General features: G+C 47.4%; 1 long non-coding RNA gene across 1 annotated transcript in view; it reads left to right on the top strand.

The window, feature by feature from the left end:
- Positions 1-270: 270 nt before the first annotated feature.
- LOC110586010 overlaps positions 271-6,463 on the top strand; it is a 22,224-nt gene continuing 16,031 nt past the window's right edge. The window contains exons 1-2 of the long non-coding RNA XR_002480653.2: positions 271-444; positions 1,268-1,443. This is a non-coding gene — a long non-coding RNA (uncharacterized LOC110586010). The remainder of the gene's footprint in view (positions 445-1,267; positions 1,444-6,463) is intronic.

The raw sequence follows: 6,463 nt of genomic DNA, 5'->3' as shown, positions 1-6,463 counted from the left end.
CCCCGCGCCCGGCCCCCTCCGGCCGGCCCCCCCACGGCAGCCCCCGCCCCCGCCCCCGGCTCACCTCCAGTCCCGCCCATGAGCCCCCAGGCCCCCTGCCCCTGTGCCGGCCCTCGCGTCCCGGTACGCCTCCAACCCCGCCCCCTTACCTCCCGCCCCGCCCCCACCCCCGTTCGCCCCCCTGTCCCCCTCCCTGGAGGGCTCACCTCCAGCCCCTCCTCCGTGCCCCCGCCCCACCTCCACCCCTGCACCCTTCCCGGCGCCCTAGCTCACCTCCGGCCCCTCCCGGGACTCCCCCCTCACCTGCCCACAGTCCTCCCGGAACGCCCTGGCCCGGCTGCCCCACTGCCCGCGAGGTGGGCTTCCCACCAGCCGCCAAAGCTGCTGGTAATTACCGAGCGAGCCCCCGTGTCGGATGCAACCCGACGGACGGCTGGTGAGAGGGTGCGGGACAAAGGCGGCCGCTCGGGGCGGGTGGGACGTCGGAGAGGAGGGCAGTGCTGGCGATCCCGCCGTCTGTCTCCGTCCCCGGAAACCAGGGCCCATCTGGCCGAGGTGGGGGAGGCCGGGCTCTGGCCGCAGGACCCCCGCCTCTCCCCGAGGGCTGAGTCCCGACCGCCTCTCGTTCCACTCAGCTCGCCGCCGAGAGGGTTGGGACACCCAGACCTGTGCAAGTCACTTACTCCCTCCGGGGCAGGCTGGCCTCAGTCAGTGACAATGTCCAGCCCTACCGACAGCAGCCAAGAAGAGCCCCGGGTCCACTTTGGAACTCCGAAACGCTGACGAACCTGTCTTCCAGCCCGGCCTGGAACACAAGAGTAATTCTAAAGGGGAATGTTACGAAAGTAGAGAAAACTTAAATCTCGGACACTATCCATCAGCTCTGAGGCAAAAATAAACACTCACGACTCACACCTTAGAGAGGGAGAGAGAAACCGGCTGTACCCCTTCTAGGAAGAATGAAGATGACAGTTACAACCGGATTAGAGACAGAAAAGTAAGGGAGAAGGACTGAGTAGCAGACAACAGCCCCACCGCAGATTACAAACCAGTGCAGTACGCATAGAGTGGATCGCTTGAATGCCCACTGATGACTGATTTTAATTATCGAAGGGATTTAATTGTTCTAAATACCCAGTGGGATCATAAAGTGTTCTGAGCGCTTCAGACACCCAACATATAAGAGGGCTGCATTTTGGGGGGTCTTTTCCCCTTTAATCCACCCCACCAGAGCCCACCCCATAATCAGTGTGTTTCACATTGGCAGATGTTCTCCGCTGGACACTTGCCACTGCGAGAGATGGACATGAAGAAGCCCCAGGGCAGGCAGTGTGATTTGAGGGCATCAGGAAGGCTTCCCACCCCACCCACTGCCCAGAATTTTCCACCTCATCAGGGTGCCTCATCTTCCGCTAATTACCTAGTCACATTTCCGGATTTCAGGTATTCATTCATTAGCCTATTTAAACAGTGGGTGTCTTTGGGAGAGTTACAAATGGCTTGTGTGGGGACTCAGGTGCCAAGGGGATGGGAAATATGCTGATCTTTTGCTCACCCCCTGGTGTGAATGCCTTTAATTCCGTGTGTCACATTGCTGTCAGTCCTGCCGTGCCTAGCCGAAATCACTGATGTTAGCTGATGGGAAGACCCATACACAGTGGGGCAGTGAAGAGAGGTCGTTTCAAAGCTTCAGGGCTCTGAAATCATTTTAAAGCACACACTTGAGGGGATTATGGATGATAAGAAGGAAAGAAGGTCATGGCCTGCTGAGATAGCAGGTCCCTGGTGCCAGGACATGAGGGGCAACTCCAATGATGCCAACCCACAGTTTTAAAGGCAGGCTCTGCGTTCTGCCACATACTCAATGGCGTGAACATATTGAAATAGTCCCCCTTACATCAACACATAACAGCCCGGTGTGAATAGAAATTACCACAGAATTTCTATGGTGCTAAGACTTTATTTGTATAACCCCAAAAGGCAATTGTGCAAGAGCCCCCCAAATATTTTAACACCCATGGAAAACATCAGTCAGTGCCTGCTTATTCAAAGGCCAATATAAGGTACCTTTTAAGGTTCATGCTTATAAGAGGAAATGAAGTAATAAATAACTTCTGAAAATACAGCTAACCCTTGAACAACACAGCGGTTAGGGGCACCCACCACAGTCAAAACTCCATGTGTAACTTTTGACTCCTCCAAAACTTAATTACTACTAGTCTACTGTTGACCCGGGAGGACTTACCAATCACATAAATGGTCGATTAACATGTTTGTACGTTTATGTATCTATACTGTATTCTTACAGTCAAGCTAGAGACAAGGAAACGTTATGAAGAAAATCAGAGGGAAGAGAAAGTACATTTACTGTACTGTACTTATCGGGGAAAAAAAATCTGCATAACGTGGATGTGCGAAGTTCAAACCTCTGTAGTTCAAAGGCCAACTGTATGTGTTTTTTGCTTTAATTCAATTCTGAAACACCAGTATTCTGACCTCGAGCCAGAGGGAGGCCCAGCTATCTCCTCTACAGCTAAATCAACCTTTTTTTCATATCCTTTTGTTTTTGTTTTGTTGTTCACAAGTTCTTCGAGGTCAGGAAATGCAGACTTTTAATCTAGTGCTCTATTCAGTAACCCGCACCTCTTCTTAGATTTTATAGATCAAGGTTGGGGACCTGGGCCTGGGAGCACAGACCTCAAAGTCACCGACATCGGATGCCACTCACCAAGAGGCAGTCTCTTCCCTCCATCCTGTCCTTCCACTAAATCCAGCCACTTTTTCATCCCCACCTTCAGTTCCTACCCACTTGGTATGTGCTTTCTGGAACATCCCAGAGTCTTTTTGTGCTTTTCTTCATAATTCTAAATTTTTGTCTTCTATTTCTAATTCTAAACCTGAATACCTTAGGTTGTCATAGAATAGAAAGAACCTGAGAAACACATTAAAAGTCTGATTGAGCTTTCTTTACTGAGCTGATGACCTTAAGTTCTGCCAACCATGGAGAAATTTATCTGCTTTTAAAGATTTTATTTATTTGAGAGGGAGAGAGAGTGTGCACACACAAGCATGGGGAGGGGCAGAGGGCGATGGAGAAGCAGACTCCCCGCTGAGCAGGGAGCCCCATGCAGGGCTCAATCCCAGGGGATCATGACCTGAGCCAAAGGCAGACGCTTCACCGACTGAGCACCGCAGCCACCTGGAGAACTTTATCTTCTTGTCCGAGGAACTTGTTTCTCACGTGTGGCAGAACCTAAAATTAGAATGCTTTGAGAGCAACTGTGCAATGTATTTGGCTAAAATTTTGGCAAATGTATTAAATTGTAGATTCTTTTATATAGTTTTTGAAGTTGTTGCTTTATCATCTCAACAATATGTCGACTAAGAAAGAATTCACTGAAAATTAAAGCAAACATGTTTATCTGAGCAATTAGAATTGCAATTTAGGAGATGCAGTTTCAGGTAGAAACCTGACGTGTTCTGAGGAAGACAAAGAGGGAGGCAAGAGTTATAAAGGTGAAAGTTTACACATGTAGTTTTCATTTTCATCTAGGTCCTGCACGTGAAAGAGGGATTGAAACCGGCGGGGGGGGGGGGGGGGGTAACTGGAATTGGGTGGGTCAGTATGCAAATGAGGGATGGAAGTTTGTTAAACTGAATGGGCTCCTTTCCAAGTGAAGGAGGCAGATGATCTGGTTGCCCTGAATTGCGTGATGAGGGGGGAGTTACTCCAGGCTGAGGACTTGAGGCTGGCTTAAAAGTTCAAAAAGTTTACAGTTCCTCTGATGAGGATATGTATAAATTTCCTCCTCCCTTATGGCCTCCCCACCCTGTTTTAAAAGAGCCTGTCTTAGCTAGGCTTGCTTGCTCCATTATGAGATCTCCTTTTACAAATATTTAAGTTTAAAAAGTTAGGAATAAGGGCACAACTTTTTTTTTTAAGGAAGTTTATTGAGGGAGGAGAGGGTGATTAGGTTTTTGTTTTTGTTTTTTTTTAGTTTTTATTTAAATTCCACTTGTTAATATACAATGTAACATTAGTTTTAGGTGCACAATATAGTGATTCAGCACTTCCATACATTACCTGGTGCTCATCACAAGTGCACCCCTTAATCCCCATCACCTTAATGCCCATCACCTATTTCTCCCATCCCCCCATCCACCTCCCCTCCGGGGACCATTGGTCTGTTCTCTATAATTAAGAGTCCATTTCTTGGTTTGCCTCTCTCTCTCTCTATTTTTTCCCCTATGATCATTTGTTTTGTTTCTTAAATTTCATGTATGAGTGAAATCATGTGGTGTTTGTCTTTCTCTGACTGACTTATTTCACTTAGCATAATATTCTTTAGCTCACCCACATCGTTGCAAATGGCAAGATTTCATTCTTTTCATGGCTGAATAATATTCCATTATACACACACCACATATACATATATACACCACATCTTCTTTATCCATTCATCAGTTGATGGACACTTGGGCTGTTTCCATAATACGGCTATTGTAGATAATGCTGCTATAAACAGGAGTACATGTATCCCTTTGAATTAGCATTTTGGGGTAAATACCTAGTAGTGCAATTGTTGGATCATAGGGTAGTTCTATTTTTAAGGGTATTTGGGTTTTGGTTTTGTTTTGTTTTTTTAAGTAAGCTCTATGCCCAATGTGGGGCTTGAACTCACAACCCCAAGGTCAAGAATCACATGCTCTCCTGACTGAGCCAGCCAGGAGTCCTGCTGGGCTTTTTTGCAGCTGCTATAGCACCCAATGCAATGCCAGGCACCTAGTGATATAAAAGTTCTTAAAAATATATAAATCAGGGCGCCTGGGTGGCTCAGTCGTTAAGCGTCTGCCTTCAGCTCAGGTCATGATCCCGGGGTCCCGGGATCGAGTCCCACATCGGGCTCCCTGCTCAGCGGGAAGCCTGCTTTTCCCTCTCCCACTCCCCCTGCTTGTGTTCCTGCTCTCGCTGTCTCTCTCTCTGTCAAATAAATAAAATCTTAAAAAATATATATATATATATATATATAAATCATTAACTCGTTGAGTACCTACTATGCGTAAACCACAGTGTTAAGTTCTATGATGAACATAAAGACAGATGTGGTTCAATCCATGCGTTCAAATCATTTACCGTCCATCAGGAGGAATTACACTGTAATAGGAGCAGAACTCAAATACCGTGGCAGTCCCAGCAGAGAGAGATTCCTTGTGGGGTTCAGAAAAGGTGCGATAGAAACGTGTTCACTTAAATAGGGTTTGACTTTGAGTAAGCGAAGCCAGACGAGGGAGGGGCAGGGGGAGTCCTAGTTAGTTGGAAGGTGGGTTGCTTTTGGAAGACAAGGGGCAGAGAGGCTGAACAATGGCTTGGGTATCAGGCTGGGAAGGGTTTCAAATTGCAAGCCGGGAAGTTTGGACTCTATGTCTTAGGCATGGGAAGCTATGGAGCACTTTATTTTTTTATTTTAAGTTTTTATTTTAATTATATTGAGCACTTTAGAGCAACACAATCTGAGCTTTTAGAAAGATCGTTGAGGTCAAGGCACTTACTTGCACGTCCTATAGGTCGGAGGTAAAGGCAGAGCTGAGAGGCAGGGAGAGTAGGTGAGAGGCGCATGCATCTTTGAGTTGAGAGGACATGAAGGCCTGAGTTAGATGGCAGAAAGCAGGGGATAGGAAACAGAAATACCCAGCATGGTACATTATAGAGCACTTTCTCATAGATTTTTCTGATTTGACCCACACAACCTCTGGGAGGTACTGCCCAGAGTTCCATTTGAGGAATGAGGAGTAAGGGGTTCATAGAAGGTATATGATTTGCGCATTTGCTTAGGAAAGAAGCAGCAGGACCTCCCAGAGGCTTCTTACTGGGGAGATGCCTGAGGCAGAACCCAGGGAACTGTTTGGTTGTGGAAAGGTCTGGGAAGAAGAGTGCACTTGCTGGTGACAGCAGTGGGAGCAATCCCAGGGACAGCACCCCCAACCGGGATTTAGAAACACTTTTGCTCACCAGCCCTTTGAAGTTAAAGAAAAAGACAAAAGAGAGTGCACAAGCCGAGAAAATGCAGCGAATAAATTACAGGATTTGGGAAAAATCTGCCACAAGTTCCATTTTCTAGAGTGCAAGATGAAGCACCTAGCAGGGAGGCTTAACCAGACAATAACATGCACCCTGGGAGAGAAGGAAAAGGATCATAAGTTTTCAGCACTAACTGAATCTAGTGGAAGAGGAGATGGACAAGTGGCATAGAGCATTAGAGTAGTAAATGGGAAAAATTAAGGCAAAAGGAGACCATGAAGTTAGATGCACAAGCTGGTTGGGATGCTGGGGTTGACATCACTCATTCATTTCTCTTTCCTTCCTCCCTTCCCTCCCTCCTTCCCTTTCTCCCTCTATCTATCCCTCCCCCCCACCTCCTTTCCTTCCTTCCTTCCTTCCTTCCTTCCTTCCTTCCTTCCTTCC

The sequence above is a fragment of the Neomonachus schauinslandi genome, chromosome 6, assembly GCF_002201575.2.
Source record: "Neomonachus schauinslandi chromosome 6, ASM220157v2, whole genome shotgun sequence".
Classification (NCBI taxonomy): Eukaryota; Metazoa; Chordata; class Mammalia; order Carnivora; family Phocidae; genus Neomonachus; species Neomonachus schauinslandi.
Note: the sequence above shows the minus strand (reverse complement) of the source record. Positions and strands in the feature narration are given on the sequence as shown.